This window comes from Triticum aestivum, chromosome 3B (assembly GCF_018294505.1).
Source record: "Triticum aestivum cultivar Chinese Spring chromosome 3B, IWGSC CS RefSeq v2.1, whole genome shotgun sequence".
Classification (NCBI taxonomy): domain Eukaryota; kingdom Viridiplantae; phylum Streptophyta; class Magnoliopsida; order Poales; family Poaceae; genus Triticum; species Triticum aestivum.
The window spans coordinates 728,018,060-728,035,988 of NC_057801.1; the positions used below are offsets into that span (position 1 = coordinate 728,018,060).

General features: G+C 42.3%; 1 long non-coding RNA gene across 1 annotated transcript; it reads left to right on the top strand.

Annotated features, from left to right (window-relative positions):
* Nucleotides 1-1,035: 1,035 nt before the first annotated feature.
* Nucleotides 1,036-4,209, top strand: LOC123066227 (uncharacterized). The gene is made up of 4 exons (XR_006431279.1): nucleotides 1,036-1,434; nucleotides 1,540-1,621; nucleotides 2,203-2,397; nucleotides 3,734-4,209. It is a non-coding gene; the product is annotated as an uncharacterized lncRNA (long non-coding RNA).
* The last annotated feature ends 13,720 nt before the right edge of the window (nucleotides 4,210-17,929 follow it).

Genomic DNA, 17,929 nt, shown 5'->3' on the forward strand with positions numbered 1-17,929 from the left:
TTGAGTATCACCAAAGAACTAGCTATGGACAAGGGTGCTTGGAAGATTGCTATCCATGTGCCAGAGCCATGAGTTGGTCACGAGATCTTATGGGTTTCACCTCTAGCCTGCCCCAACTTGTTTTTAAATGGGTCCAAAACAATACATATCGAAAGGTTTTAAAATGGCATATTTGAAAAACAATATGAACTTACAAAGTATCATGAGGAAAGGCTCTTTTTCAGTTGTTTCTTCACGGTTTGTTAGGGTTTCTGTCCTGCTTGGGAAGATGAGACGGCGGCGGCTCCCTAGACATGGAATAATGTTCTCCCCGCCTTGCCCCTGTCTTGATGGTGTGTATAGCATCACCGGTGGGCGTGTGGAGGTGTGTCTCTAGCGGATCTATCCTTGGTGGATTTGTTCGGATCTGGTCATAGTCCGTTTACGATCATCTGTTTTCAGATTGAATCCTTCCGATCTACACTACTCTTCATCAACGGCGGTTGCTGTTCTGTTGCGCTGGTCCTATGAGGCCTTAGCACGATGACTTTTCGATTGTCTATTGCAACAAGTTTGCCCGGCTGCGGCGAGGGAGGGGCAATGACGGCGGCGAGTGAATGTAGTCGTCGCTAGGTGGTCTACCAATCTGGATGTAATTTTTATTATTCTGGTGTTCGTTGTACTACCATGGTTGAAGATGAATAGATTGGAAGTTTTCTCGCAAAAAATGTATAGAATTACTTTTTTAGGGAAAATATAAAAATAATTACTTTAATATAGTAATTTATTTCTACCGAGTACGTGGTATGTATCTTTTTGGAATCTTTTGTAGAAAAAAAGTAAATTACCATTCCCCCGCAAAAGAAAATGTCAATTAGCATTAACCATTTTCACCGTCCGTGGTTAATGCAAGTGTTGCAAAGTAATTGAGAGCCTTCCGATCTGAGAATCCGACGGCCCAGAAGCCCGTATCATGGGAGCACTTAAGGCTTGGTAGCACTAGATATTTTCCCCTTTTCACACTGAAACTTCCCACGCCGCATCATCTCTGCCATCCACTTCTTCTCCACCATCGTGCGCCAACCCATCCGTCGTCGGCTGCGCACCTCCTCCCTGGCCTCGTTGCTCTCCCTGGCCCAGCAACATCATCCGCTCCCCTAGAATGTTCCTCCCGGTGCGAAAGCCTGTCCTTTTGACTCCTATTTCCGTCATCGTTGCCCTCAGATCTGGCAGCCCCCGGCCATGACGCTGCCGGATCTAGCCGCCTGGACCTCAATGCCCCAACCAATACAGGCGCTCGCCGTAGCTCCTTAGTACTAAGGTTGTTTTCTTCGTCGGCTCTCTCTCCATCCACCTCCTACGCCAAAGCCATGTATCAGCCCACCTCCTCCTCATTAGAGTGGCACCTGATGTCGCCGAGTGGACCACAGTGTTGCCTTCACTCGCCTGTACCAGGTCCGGTCGCCTCTTCCTTTGCGCAATTCGTCAAGCAGGTCATATTTGCGACGTATGCGTGATGCAGTAATCATTCATGAGCTTGTTTTTGGTGGTTGGGTGCAGGTTTGATCCTGTGGTTGAAGTTGAACACTGGGAACATGGAGGAGATGGTTCCATAGGGTTCAAGTTCTACAACGAGGCCATGGTTGTATGCATGTCTGTTTAGGTTTACTTGCTGTCTGTATGGTTGTTAAAAAACAAAGATAGGCCTGTTTGGAAAATAAAGTCAAGCCTATTTGTTGAAAAATAATTTAATTAACTAGCAAGTGGCCATTTGGTGCTAGCGAAGTGAGCTAGCTAGCTTGTGTTGATGCATGTATGTTTGCTCAAGACTAGCTAGTTGCAGAAGTTGGCACTAGTACATTAGAGGAGACACTGTGTCAGTGTATGTAATCAGGATCAGGATGTATACTTCATACTACTGTATAGCTTAACTAGCAGTCCCTGCCAAGCAAACCAATTAACATTGAAGTGGTCCTCCATTCATGTAGTATGTACATTCCTGGTTCTTTTTCCTTCAGTTTTGGTTTGTAGATGTAAATGTAAGTTATGTAATCTTGCTTTTGCTTTCTTCTCAGTATTTTGTAGTTCTGTAGCATTTAACTCATGTGCCTAAGGCTGATGCATCCACTAACATGTTAACATCATGTACCGTGTGTTCCTTCTGAAAGATGTAGAGCAGGGGTTCTTACTTGTTGTTCTTATACGCGCTATGCTATCATGCAGGTCTCAATTGGACCTCTCTAAAGAGCAACAATATAAAGCTTTTGAGCTTACGCACATGAATCTCCAAGAATCCGGTGATCTACTGAGCCAGTTGTATGCTGGGCGAGAAAGAGAGGAACAGTAAACCTGACACAATGACACACCCTTTGCCTGATGACCATTTCCAATCATGATGACCTCCGGTCGGTGCTGAAGGTATTTTGTTCCTTCTATTTTCTTATGCAGACTGTAGAGAATCTTGTTTGTTAAATTCTGATGAAAAACTGGATGTTCTAATCAAAGTTGTACAATCATGTACAATTTACTTGTTGCAGTATTACATTTATCTGTTAATGGACGAGATACTTTCAATGTTGATTTATAGTGACAATGCAAGAGTTGTAGATAAATTTCTGTACTTCCAGTCTACTTGATTATTAATTCTTAGGTATGTAGGATGTATGCACCTGCTTATGCCCTATTTTCCTAGAATGTGCTTTATAACTGAGATATCTATCTATGGACTGGCTGTTTTCTGTACACTAAATTCATCTTAATTAAGGTGCTAGGGGCACAATTTGGTTGAACTCATATAGGCAAAGATGTTGCTATAATCAATTATAGTAAACCATTTGCACACAGAATAATATTTTAACATTTGACAAAATGATTAGGCATGTTTGACCCACTATCAAGCATACTCCTTTCTCCTCCCTCCGTCCCATAATATAAGAGCGTTTTTCGTGTAGGGAGTAGCATTTATTTTTTCCTATAAAACTTTGCCTCTCTTGGTCCTCAACTTTTGAGACCTTGATGCTTTTGAGAATGTATGGCGAATTTGGTTTCGTTATAGCAATGGAACCAGGGGGTTGCCTCTCTGTTGATCTAAGAAAGTTTACAATGTTGAAAAAGAATTGGAAGTACTGATGTCATTTAATTTGTTTGAATGAACAATATATTTATATCTTTCTTTACATGGCATTCTTCATCAGTTTATTGCATGCCAAAAGTAGCCAATAGTGTTCTGCTAGTCTAATGCTTCTGTTTTGTCGTAAGACTATAAAATATAAACGCTGGTAAATACTTCAGTGGGGATGCAAATGTCCTTGTACTGGGTCAATATCATTTTATGATTGCAACAAGCCATCTTGGTCTAACTATAACACATAGGATTGTTACATTTAATTAGAAAAATGTCATGTGCTTTGAATTATATGAATCTTACAAGTAACTCGAAAAGCATGATGTGTTCTGAACTACTACAAACTTATAATGAAATTGACATCAGTGTGGTTTATCGGTAAATTATTCCTTCTGTACACAGAGCAACGTGTAGTGCTTAGTCTATTATTTGGAGTATGTGTTCTTGTTGATTCATGTTACCCTAAAAATTGCATATGAAGGATCAAAAGGTGAAATACGTAGTCATGTTGTTTTATAGCGGCTAACCAGTCAATTAGAACATCTAAGTTTTTTCACTGTATGCTTGATGAAATTTGAACTACATTACATCATTTTCATCTCCCTTACAACCAGTCTAATCATTTCCTAGGAATGAGAAACGGTACTGGAGGAATTGTGATCTATGGCAAGGGTGATGATGTTTATGATGATGATTGTTATGATCTATACAGTGATGAGCATTATGATCCATATGGTTATTTAGGGTGACGAGTCTAATGATCATTCTTGAAGACATGCAACAAAGTGAAGTTATGAAGTCCTGGTCAATCTAGCTTACACATAATGCTTGGACCATTATATTGTTTTGCACTATAAACTTCCTAGATAGATCATGATGATTAGTGTAACTTTGATGTAACTCTTGTGATATTTTGAAAGTTGTACTAAATATAATATATGTTACTTGGTCATGTGTGGGTTGTGCAATTATGAGATATATATGAAATGGAAAACAATCCTCAAGGAGTGCCTACTGGCCTACCATGCAATAAATACTCAGCTACAACATATGCCAACGGAGACTTCAGACCATCGGTGAATCTATATATTGAGGGCGTTCATTGGCCTCTCAACTATAGGAATCCCTGTAGGTGTGTATACACAGTCAGTGATCGTACTAGATGACGGTTTGGTTCTCCTCTCGTTTATAATGAACCCTGAGGGGTCAAATATACCGTCACCTATTGCAAAAGCCGAAGGGAAGTAATAATCATAATAAAATAAATACTCGACGGGGAACCGTCAACTATAAGTGTCTCAACTTCTTGTGAAACGACTGGCAACCAAACCATGCCCGACGGCTCACCGTCAGCTAATTACCATGGGAGAAGGTATTACCTTATAGTACCGTCGGCTATTGTTGTAATGGCCGACCAAGCATAGCCGATGGGAGATAGCCAATGGTGTACCGTTAGTTATAAAGAAATTCGACGGTGAACACAAATATCCGACGGTGATTTGACCCTCCGTTGTATTGGAAAATCTAGTAGTGTGCCCATCAATAGGTTCCTGTCACCAGTCATGTGATTTGTACATACACTATCGAGGACCCACTCAATAGCTTTGGGTTGTTCATCCTGCAGATGAATTAGTGCAACTTACGAACCCATATACTTCATCAGTGAAGAATATGATATCAATTTCATCAACGGTAATAGATATAGCAATATGAGGACGTGAGAAATGAATGATTCATTTCTTCATGTTTAGCTTGCGTCCTTTCAAGCACATTCAGGTCTCAAGCAATTTCTTCAGACGATCAAGTTCGTCTGGAGACCTGACCCTGCATAAGAGATTAGTCCTTTTTCTTCAACACCCACATCTGTGTAACATCCCAAATTTTCAATTTGGCTTCATCATTGCATATCATATTTTATTGCAATTTGGCTTGATCCTAAAAATTTCATGCAACTCAAGGACCCACGGAGAGAGTTGGGAATTTCGTTATTTTCATATTTGGGTTTTCTCAAATTTTGAAAATAGGATCATTTGATTTTATTTATTTTATCTTCAATTATTTCTATAATAAAATATGAGAGAGGGAATAAAATGACTTTCCCAAAAGAAAGAAATATTGAGGATTTAATAAAAAATCAAATAATATTCTATTTTGGAGTTTATTGCTACTTTATTTGAATTAGGAAAAATGCGCGTTTTTCAAAATTGCATTTAGGCCCCAAATAAATGTTCATCTAAACCGGCTTGATTTTAGAAGTCGGGGAAAATTTATTTCGGGATTTTTTGAGTCCGTTTAGTATTTCTTTTATTTGTTTTTCTGCGGGTAATGTTTTAAAAAACCAAAACCGACTTTGGACCGTGTTCGGCCAGGACAGCCGCCTGGCCGGGCCTTTATAATGCGCCGCCCGAGCCCACCCGAGCCACCAGCCCGCCCCGCACCCAAACCCTAACCCTAAGCTGCCGCCGACCCCGCCGGACGCTGCCACCCCGCCGCCGACCCTGCCGGACCCCGCCGCCCCCTCACCGGAGGTAGCCGCCGCCTCGCTGCCGACGGTTTTCCTCGAGAAAACCGTTCGGTTTTCCGCCGGTTTTTCATTTGTTTTTTTATAAAAGAAACCCTAGATCTGTTTTTTCTGGTTTAGTTTATTTAGCGGACGTTTGTCCGTACGTTCGTTTTAATGAACGGTTTTCGTCGTTTATCCGCAGACAGAGAACGTTCGTTCGTTAGCCTGTTCGTCAGTTTTTCTTTTTCTCGGATTTTTCCGTGATTATTTCTGATCGCGATTTCCGATCTTTTTTTCGTTTTAGTTTATCTTTTTGCTCGTTTATCGGAATCAGGCGATTCAAGCGCCTAGAGTTTCGTCTCGAAACCCTCTTTCCATTCAATCAACTCAAACAAGTTTTTGTTACTGTAAAATTTGACTTAGGTCCAGATTAGTAAATAAAGTCTATTTCTTTCGTCGTTTGACTTTCGTTGATTCGTTTGATTTGATTCTTTTTGCAAACCAGAGTTCTTAAGTTGAACTTTCTGGTTAGATCTCTTATTTGAGTTTTACCCATGCATTAGACGAGTGCTTATTGTATGCTTGTTTGTTTGCAATGGATTACCCGGAGTGCGCCGCTTGCTACTTCGAATCCCTAGGTTTCACGGATCATCAGCAAGGCAAGTAACACTTTGATCATACCTCCTTACTACCCAGTTTTATTGCATTAGATCAATCCTCAAACAATTTTTTGATTAGGATCTGATTAATATGTGGGTTTTGGGAAGTAGATGAGGTAGTACCTATTACCTGTTTTATTATTAAACCCTTGGGAGTTACTTCTACATTTGCTTATTGTCATGCTATGCTAGTAGACGTGGATTGGGTGAGTGTTTCCATGACAGATGTGAGATTGTTAATTAATGGTTTATTTTAAGGTGGCAACTTTAATACACATCTGGGCGGATTGAGGCACCTGGAGAATCCAGTGTTGCCTGAATTTTTGGAAATCCCGGGGTTCCGTGTGACTTTTCCTATGGACCGCCACCCAGACTCAAAGGGATCATAAGATTATTCATGCTAGAAACTTCCGTGTGCAGCCACATGCTATTATGGGCTCTAGCGTAGTTGATTAAGTCGTGCGAACGCTTACAGTGGTAGACTAGCAGATGTAGGGGAAAGTAGGTGTACAGGTCTACCCAATCGTAAGGTGCTAGCACTTCTGAAAGACTATGTCTCGTTTATCCGTTTCTCAAACACCATGTAGTGCGAGAAAACCAACGGAGGATATCGGGTCTTATGGGGAAAAGTGCACAAACCTCTACAGAGTGTATAAACTTATCATGGTTAGTCGTGTCCCCGGTTATGGACATTTTGAGTATCTAGTACTTGAATTATCAAGTGAATTCTCATCATGTTTCTCTAAATTAATATTGTTGGGTTTTAATGATGATATTTTAATTGGGATTGAGAATGCTGTCAACCATTCCCAATGTTTAACAACCACCATGATAGTTAAATAAAATTTATTCCTTTGCAGTAGGGAAAAATTGGCTTTATGAAAAACTATAACCATAGAGCTTTCCACCAGCCATATATGCATGTAGTATAGCATATTTTTGTTCATTACTCTCTATGTGTTACATTGCCAGCATATTCCATGTGCTGACCCGTTTTCGGGCTGCAACGTTCATGTTGCAGACTTTTTAGATGACGAGTAAGATGCCTTAGGGTCGTGGTCCTATACTCAATGATGCCATTGGAGTTGATGGACTCACTTATCTTCCAAGCCTTCCGCTGTTATCGTTATTAGATGGCCTTAAGCCATATTTATTGTAATAAGTTCTCTTTTGAGACATTTGATGTAATAAGTGTGTGATTGCCACTCTGTTATAAATCCTTCAAGTATTGTGCATGTCAGCATTACCGATCCAGGGATTACATTGATGCACACAGATCAGACTGTTTGAGGTCTGGTCACTACAAGATGGTATCAGAGCACACGCTGACTGTAGGACACGACCACTAAGCTAAATCCCTAGATCACTACTCTCTCTCTCTCATTTGTGATTCCTCATCTTTTCTACTCTCTTTTAGGATGGCGGATGCAAGGAACAAGTTCACGCAACCGGATGAAGATACACCCTTTGGACGACACCTGAAGGAAGTCACCAAGTACCTGAAAATCGGAGTGCCAAGCTTCACCGGGATCTACAATGCCACTTTACCTGAAGAGGAGTGCTGGATGATTCAAGTTCAAGTTCCAGGAAGGACGTTCATGCCCATCACTAAGCCCATAGAGTTTTCCTAAGTCTAGGAAAGAGCATGGCAGCCCACATCACAATGGGACGTATTGGAGAAGTTTACCTCAAGGAGCTTAAGGATACTATCTACCAAATTTGTGGGCACCGAGATGAGCAAGGGGAGATGATCAGCACCAGGAAGGACAGATCAATTGCTGCTTTCATTCAAGAGTTAAACCATCACATTCGACGCCAGGAGAACCAGATGTGCGCATGCATGATAAATCTGAAGAAGGCCAGAACCAAGATCACGGAACTGGAGGAAGAACTCAAGTATACACGCGATGGATATGAGGAGGAAATAGCAACACTAGTGATAAGAGCGATGATCTAAAGAAGAAGCTAAAGGTATTCATGGGATTCTACGCAACTGGAGGAGAAGACGATGATTGCACCTGTCCAAAGAACTACATCATCATCGACGACACCGACTCAGATCCAGACGATAGCGATGATGACTATGTTGATGAAGCTAGAGCAGATATCATGGAGTCTTCATCGGAGCAGTTTTTCTAGTCGACCACCATAACAATAGTAGTACTGTTAGTATTCCCCCATGTATCTAGTATAGTCTGAGCACTTTTGTAATGATAGTTAGACTGTTGTATGCCCTTGTTTGAATCGAATGAAGTGTTTTGATTGCAAGTTTGTCTCATGTGCATATGGGTAGTGTTTTCCTTCTAGACCTCATTTCTATTCTATATTCTCATCTTTTCTAAACCCTCAGATGCCTCCGAGATGTGACAATGGATTTGCTTTCCCACCGGAGCTCACTCAGTTGATCCAGCAGCAGAATGCCTTGATGCAGTTGCTAGTCCAGAATCAGAATCAGGGGAACAACAACAACAACCCACCACCACCACCTCCTGTTGATCACTTAACCCGTTTTCTTAGGCTGAATCCGGCAGTGTTCTCTAGTAGCACCGAGCCGATTGTTGCAGATGATTGGCTCTACAAGACAGGAAGGGAGTTGACCACTTCAGGATGCACGGATGCAGAAAAGGTGCGCTTTGCCGCACATCATCTTGAAGGACCCGCATCATCATGGTGGGAGAATTTCACAGCCACTTATCCTGTAGACACTGTCACATGGGATCAATTTCAGTAGGCTTTCCGTACTGCCCATGTTTCAGCAGGACCTATGGCCATGAAGAATCGTGAGTTTTGCAACTTGCGCCAAGGAGGACGGACGGTTGGCCAGTATGTGGATGACTTTAGTAAGTTAGCACGTTATGCCCCAGATGACGTTGCTGTGGATGCAGCTAAGCAGGAGAAGTTTCTGGAAGGACTGAATGATGAGCTGAGCATGCAGTTGATGGTAGCAAGTTTCAACAACTACCAGGAGTTGGTAGACCGTTCTCTTATGATTGAAGGGAAGCAGCAGCAGATTGAAAACCGCAAGAGGAAGTATGGACAAGGGAAGAACAATTCTGGAGCCCAGTAGAAGCCTCGTTTTACCCTGAACTCGGGAAGACATTTCCAACATACCCATGGAGGAGGTAGTTCGCACAACCATAGTGGCCCCAAGAATGGTAATGGGAATGGAGGAAACAACGGCCAGAACCATACCAACCCATCAACACCAGCCAAGAGGGATCTGAGCCACATCACCTGTTACAAATGCCAGAAGACTGGACATTATGCCACTGAATGTCCTGAAGCGAAGAATGGTAATGGCAATGGAAGCTCTGGGAAGAAGCCAAACCCTTTCAAGAGGGTACAGGTGAACCACGTTAATGTGGAGGAGGTTGAAGCCCAGCCAGATGCAGTAATAGGTAAGTTTTTGGTTAAGTCCTTTTCTGCAACCGTTATTTTTGGTACTGGTGCATTGCATTCATACATATCAAGGGGATTTGTGGATAAGTATAAATTGCCCACCAAAGTTCTTAGCACACCTATGTTAGTAAGCTCACCAGGAGTAGAGTATATGGCCAGTCGAGGTTCTTTTCGAGTGCCATTAAGTATAGGTAGGCATGTTTTCCCCTCGGATTTAATCATTTTGGAATCTCAAGGTTTGGATGTAATTCTAGGTATGAATTGGCTATCGATGTATGGAGGAAACATCAATTGCGCCAGTAAGTCAATTTTGCTTACCACCCCAGAAGGGAGAAGGATCAAGTATGTATCAAGACATGAGCGAAGAGGATGCAAGTAAATTCCTTATCAGGAGTTGTGCAGGAGGAAGTACCAGTGGTGAAGGATTTCCCTGATGTATTTCCGGAAGAGTTGCCATGCATGCCACCGGATAGAGACATTGAGTTTTTGATTGAGCTCTTTCCAGGCACAGGGCCGATATCTAAGAGACCGTACTGGATGCCTGCAAAAGATTTGGAAGAGATTAAAAAGTAGATGAAGGAGGTACTGGATAAAGGATATATTCGCCCAAGTTCTTCGCCTTGGGGATCACCGGTACTTCTAGTGGATAAGAAGGACGGATCATTGAGGATGGTTGTTGATTATCGAGGATTAAATGCAGTAACAATCAAGAACAAGTACCCACTGCCAATGATCAATGATCTGTTTGACCGATTGCAAGGAGCTAAGGTATTTTCCAAGATCGATTTGCGATCAGGATACCATCAGCTGAAGATTCGAGAGCAGGATATACCTAAGACGGATTTTACCACCAGGTATGGGCTGTATGGGTACACCGTTATGTCATTTGGTCTGACTAACGCACCTGCCTATTTCATGAACATGATGAACAAGGTGTTTATGGAGCGTTTGGATAAGTTTGTCGTGGTGTACACTGATGATATTTTGGTCTACTCGAAGAACGAAGAGGAGCATAAGGAGCATTTGCGTTTGGTACTAGAGAAGCTAAGAGAACACCAGTTATACGCCAAGTTCAGCAAATGTGAATTTTGGTTGAAGGAAGTTGGATTCCTTGGACAGGTTATATCCGGAGAAGGTATAGCAGTAGACCCCACCAAGGTTGTCACTATAACAAACTAGGAAGCACCAACAACAGTTGAAGAGATCCGGAGTTTTCTTGGACTCGCAGGGTACTACCAGAGATTTATTGAGAACTTTTCGAAGATTGCAAAACCCATGACGGAGTTGTTAAAGAAGGATACCAAGTTCGTTTGGACTGAGGAATGTGAGGCCAGTTTCTAGGAGTTGAAGGAACGTTTGGTTACCTTGCCAGTATTGATTCTGCTGGACTAGAGCAAGGATTACGATGTGTATTGTGACGCTTCACGTCAAGGACTTGGAGCAGTGCTTATGCAGGAGGGGAGAGTTGTTTCGTATGCTTCACGATGACTTAAGCCCCATGAGTTGAATTATGCTACCCATGATTTTGAGTTAGCAGCCGTAGTGCATGCATTGAAGACCTGGAGGCATTTTCTCATAGGAAACCATTGTGAGGTGTATATGGATCACAAGAGTTTGAATTACATTTTCACACAGAAGGAGTTGAATCTCAGGCAAAGGAGATGGTTGGAACTCATCAAAGATTATGATATGAGATTGCATTATCACCCGGGAAAGGCTAACGTAGTAGCCGACACGTTGAGCCGAAAGAGCCATGTCAACACCCTCATGAATGGAGAGTTACCGAAGGAGTTAGCCGAGGACCTTTGTGAGCTATGTTTGGAGATAGTTCTGAGAGGCTATGTAGCAGCATTGGAGATTCAGTCTACTTTGATGGATAAGATCAGAGAAGCTCAGAAGACTGACAAAGAGATTGCTGATATAAAGGAGAGGACGAGCCAAGGAAAAGCTAAGGGATTTCGTGACGATGAGCACGATACCTTATGGTTTGAAGATCGTGTTTATGTGCCTAATGACCCGGAGATCAGAAAGTTAATTCTGCAAGAAGCTCATGATTCACCATATTCGATTCACCCAGGAAATACCAAGATGAATTTGGATTTGAAGGATACCTTCTGGTGGACCGGAATGAAGAGGGATATTGCAGAATATGTAGCAGTTTGTGATGTATGTCACAGAGTAAAGGCAGAGCATCAGAAGCCAGCAGGATTGTTACAGCCATTGCCAATACCCGAATGGAAGTGGGATAAGCTAGGCATGGATTTCATTACGGGCTTGCCCAGGACTCGTTCAGGCTATGACTCGATTTGGGTTATAATCGATCGTTTAACGAAGGTAGCTCATTTCATCCCAGTGAAGACCACTTACACCAGTGCTAAGTTGGCAAAGATATACATGAGCAGGATCGTATGTCTGCATGGAGTTCCAAGGAGCATTCTATCAGATAGAGGAACCCAGTTTACCTCAAAGTTTTGGAATCAGTTGCACAGAACTTTGGGTACCAGGCTAGAGTTCAGTACATCTTTTCACCCGTAGACTGATGGATAGACCGAGAGAGTCAATCAGATATTGGAGGATATGCTGAGAGCCTGTGCGCTAGATTATGGATCTAGTTGGGATGACAATTTGCCATATGCAGAGTTTTCCTACAACAACAGTTATCAATCAAGTTTGAAGATGGCCCCTTTCGAAGCCCTGTACGGAAGGAGGTGCAGAACCCCGTTGTCGTGGGATGAAGTTGGAGACCGTCAGTTGTTTGGACCAGATTTGATTAAGGAGTCTGAACAGAAGGTAAAATTGATCCTCGATAGACTCAAGGTAGCCCAGTCCAGACAGAAGAGCTATGCTGACTCAAAACGCAAGGAGACAATTTACAAAGTCGGAGACAGAGTTTATCTTCGAGTATCTCCACTTCGAGGAGTTAAGCGTTTTGTTGTTAAAGGGAAGTTAGCGCCACGTTTTGTGGGACCATACGAAGTTTTGGAGCGTATGGGAGAAGTTGCCTACAAGTTGGAATTGCCCGAAGGATTGATAGCAGTTCATGATGTATTCCACGTGTCTCAGTTGAAGAAGTGCCACGCAGAGATGGCTGATATCCCGCTGAGAGATACAGTGCCGCTAGAAGAGATTCAGTTGGACAGTCATTTGACCTATGAGGAGAAACCAGTCAAGATTCTCGAATATGCCAGCCGAGTCACCCGCAGGAAGGTTATCAAGTTTTGCAAAGTTCAGTGGAGCCACCACACCAAGGAGGAAGCCACCTGGAAGCGAGAGGAAGACCTGCCGAAGGACCACCCTCACCTATTTTCTAGCCAACCCGAATCTCGAGGGCGAGATTCATCTTAAGGGGGGTAGGTTTGTAACATCCAAATTTTCAATTTGGAATGTTATACATAGATCATCATTGCATATCATATATTATTGCATTTTGGCTTGATCCTAGAAATTTCACGCAACTCAAGGACCCACAGAGAGAGTTGGGAATTTCGTTATTTTCATATTTGGGTTTTCTCAAATTTTAAAAATAGGATCATTTGATTTTATTTATTATCTTCAATTATTTCTATAATAAAATATGAGAGAGGGAATAAAATGACTTTCCCAAAAAAAGAAATATTGAGGATTTAATAAAAAATCAAATAAGATTTTATTTTGGAGTTTATTGCTATTTTATTTGAATTACGAAAAAATGCGCGTTTTTCAAATTTGCATTTTGGCTCCAAATAAATGTTCATCTAAATCGGCTTGATTTTATAAGTCGGGGAAATTTTATTTCGGGATTTTTGGAGTTCGTTTAGTATTTCTTTTATTTTTTTTTCTGCTCGTAATGTTTTAAAAAAACGAAACCGACTTTGGGCCGTGTTCGGCAGGACTCCGCCTGGCCGGGCCTTTATAATGTGCCGCCCGAGCCCACCCAAGCCACCAGCCCGCCCCGCGCCCAAACCCTAACCGTAAGCCGCCGCCGCCGCTACCGCGCCGCCGCCGCCGGATCCCGCACCGCGCCGCCCCACCGTCGACGCCCCACGACGCCGCCGCCGACCCCGCCGAACGCCGCCACCCTGCCGCCGACCCCGCCGGACGCCGCCTCCCCGCCGCCGACCCCGCCAGACCCCGCCGCCCCCTCGCCGGAGGTAGCCGCCGCCTCGCCGCCGGCGTTTTTCCGCTGGTTTTTCGTTCGTTTTTTTTTAAAACCTAGATCTGTTTTTTTTCGGTTTAGTTTACTTAGCGGACGTTCGTCCATACATTCATTTTAACGAACGGTTTTCGTCGTTTAGCCGCAGACAGCGAACGTTCGTTCTTTAGCCTGTTCGTCAGTTTTTCTTTTTACTGGATTTTTCCGCGATTATTTCTGATCGTCATTTCCGATCTGTTTTTCGTTTTAGTTTATCTTTTCACTCGTTTATCGGAATCAGGCGATTCAAGCGCCTAGAATTTCGTCTCGAAACCCTCTTTCTGTTTAATCAACTCAAACAAGTTTTTTTACTATAAAATTCGACTTAGGTCCAGATTAGTAAATGAAGTCTGTTTCTTTTGTCGTTTGACTTTCGTTGCTTCATTTGATTTGATTCTTTTTGCAAACCGGAGTTCTTAAGTTGAACTTTCTGGTTAGATCTCTTATTTGAGTTTTACCCGTGCATTAGATGAGTGCTTATTATATGCTTGTTTGTTTGTGATAGAGTACCCGGAGTGCGCCGCTTGCTACTTCAAATCCCTAGGTTTCACGGATCATCAGCAAGGCAGGTAACACTTCGATCATACCTCCTTACTACCCAGTTTTATTGCATTAGATCAATCCTCAAACAATTGCATGATTAGGATCTGATTAATATGTGGGTTTTGGGAAGTAGATGAGGTAGTACCTATTACCTGTTTTATTATTAAACCCTTGGGAGATACTTCTACGTTTGCTTATTGTCATGCTATGCTAGAAAACGTGGATTGGGTGAGTGTTTCCATGACAGATGTGAGATTGTTAATTAATGGTTTATTTTAAGGTGGCAACTTTAATACACATCTGGGTGGATTGAGGCACCTCGAGAATCCAGTGTTGCCTTAATTTTTGGAAATCCCGGGGTTCCGTGTGATTTTTCCTATGGACGGCCACCCAGACTCAAAGGTATCATTAGATTATTCATGCTAGAAACTCCCGTGTGCAGCCACATGCTATTATGGGCTCTAGCATAGTTGATTAAGTCGTGCGAACTCTTATAGTGGTAGACTGGCAGATGTAGGGGAAAGTAGGTGTATAGGTCTACCCAATCGTAAGGTGCTAGAGCTTCTGAAAGACTATGTCTCAGTCATTCGTTTCTCAAACACCATGCAGTGCGAGAAAACCAACGGAGGAGATCGGGTCTTGTGGGGAAAAGTGCACAAACCTCTGCAGAGTGTATAAACTTATCATGGTTAGCTGTGTCCCCGGTTATGGACGTTTTGAGTATCTAGTACTTGAATTATCAAGTGAATTCTCATCATGTTTCTTTAAATTAATATTGTTGGGTTTTAATGATGATATTTTAATTGGGATTGAGAATGCTGTCAACCATTCTCAATGTTTAACAACCACCATGATAGTTAAAAAAATATTCCTTTTTAGTAGGGAAAAATTGGCTTTATGCAAAACTGTAACCAAAGAGCTTTCCACCATCCATATATGCATGTAGTATAGCATATTTTTGTTAATTATTCTCTATGTGTTACATTGCCAGCATATTCCATGTGCTGACCCGTTTTCGGGCTGCAACGTTCATGTTGCAGACTTTTCAGACGACGAGTAAGATGCCTTAGGATCGTGGTCCTATACTCAGTGATGCCGTTGGAGTTGATGGACTCACTTATCTTCCAAGCCTTCCGTTGTTATCGTTATTAGATGGCCTTAAGCCATATTTATTGTAATAAGTTCTCTTTTGAGACATTCGATGTAATAAGTGTGTGATTGCCACTCTGTTATAAATCCTTCAAGTATTGTGCGTGTCAGCATTACCGATCCAGGGATGACACTGATGCACAGAGATCAGACTGTTTGAGGTCTGGTCGCTACAATCTGGATGGGTGGCAAAGAGTTCATCATTCTGCGAGCTCCATAAGAAAAAGATGGCATTGAAGCCAGTGCACTTTGTTTCACAGAAGAGTGGTGAGGATAAGCATATGCATAAGCAGAGAAATTCTTCGAGGACTTGTGGACATAATGGTTTGGAGAATAATGCACATATTCATGACCCTTAGACTTTTCATGCAAAACAGAAGTGTTAGCACGATGATGTTCATATGTGGATTTTGATCCTTGTGAGGAATTTGATCCATATGAAGAATTTGGTCCATATGAGAACTTGGATCCATATGAAGATTTAGATCCATATGAAGAATATGATCTGGGGTACCTATTCTTCATGGGTGGTGTCATGATGACATTCACCTGAAGATTTTCAAGGCATCTTTTAGGAACCCAGAGTTTCTTCATAGGTGGACCGTTCCTGCAGTTAGTTACAACATATTGAGCAAATACTTCACCATTTTGATTCTTAAACAACTTATAGTTGGAGTCAAATGACTCATCAGAGGAATATGAAGAATCACAGGTAAAGCCAGATAAAGTGCATGGATCTACAGGAGGTCCTTTCACAGCAACCCATGAGGTTTTGGGATACTACTCAGGTTTCCAGTACGTCCCATCAACATTGCGTTTCCTCTCAAAGGCAATACCCTCTTTCCTAGGGTTCCTGATCAAGATCTGCTTTTTAAGCACATCACATAGAGTCGGATGCCCTTCAGGCTTTTGTAATTGCCTGTCACATACAATTCCTTCAGACCTGCATTATCGTCAGTGATACTTGTGGTATCCTCAGATGAGGAATTTGTGACCACAGAGACAGTTGAAGAATTTGCAGCAATAGAAGTATTTGAACATTCAGGTGATGAATTAGCAGATTCTCGTTCAATGCATTTCAGGCATGGTGGAATAAACTCTTCCTGAGCGGAACTGATCTGTTGAGCAAGAAATGAATCGTTTTCCTTCTGATGATCTTCATACCTCACTCTTAACTTCTCAAGGTCTTGCTTTCTCTGAATAAATTCATAAGAAAGCTTCTCATGATCAGTTAAGAGAGTGTTATGATGATTTTGAAGGTTGTCAAACTTCGTTTGAAGTCTTTAATGACTATCGGTGAGAGATTTGGTTCGATTCAATTCCTCACCCAACATGCCATTGCTTCTGTCTAGCTGATTCTGAATCTTTTCTAAAGCCTTATGCTGTTTAACAGAAATTCTAGCAAGTTTGGAATAGCTAGGCTTAAGATTGTCATTAGATTCATCCTCATTAGAGTCAGAGGGGGAATGTTTGAGTACCTTGGCACCTTTTGCCATGAAGCAATAGGTGGGAGCATAGTCATCAACGCTTTTGTCAGCAGAGTTGGGGAGGTCATTTTCTTCAGTGTGAAGATGGACTTGCTGACGTAAGCAGTCGCGAGGGCTAAGCTCGCCACACCAGAGTCTGATTCCTCAGATTCCTCCTCTTCCACATTTTCCTTAGATTCAGCTTCAAAGTCCATTTCCTTGCCAATGAATGCCCGGGCCTTCTTGGAACTGCTCTTCTTGTGAGATGAAGACTTTGAAGATTTTGATGATGAAGACTTTGAAGATTTCTTCTTTTTCTTCGAGTCATCAGAATCGTCATCTTTGTACTTCTTCTTCTTTGATTCCTTTTCCCACAGAGGACAATCAGACATGTAGTGACCAGGTTTCTTGCATTTGTGGCAAGTTCTCTTTTTGTAGTCACGGGACAAGGAATCATCATTTCTTGAAGACTTTCCAAAGCGACCATGGAAAGAGAACTTTTGGAATTTCCTCACGAGCATTGCTAGGTCCTGGCTCAGTTCTTGAGGATCACCAAGGCTGCTACCAGAGTCTTCAGCTTCGGACTCAGAGACTACCTTGGCCTTCAGTGCACGTGATCTTCCGTAGCTCGGTCCATAGATATCTCCCTTCTCAGCAAGCTGGAACTCATGTGTGTTTAGCCTCTCAAGGATATCAGCGGGATCTAGTGACTTCTAATCATCTTGTTCTTGAATCATTAGTGCGAGGGTATCGAATGAGGTGTCAAGTGATCTCAGCAATTTCTTCACCACCTCATGATCGGTAATGTCAGTGGCACCAAGTGCTTGAAGCTCATTTTAGATGTCAGTGAGGCAATAGAAGGTTTGCTCAACATTTTCGTTGTCGAGTCTTTTGAAGCGGTTGTAGAGATTGTGAAGAACATCAACTCGGGAGTCA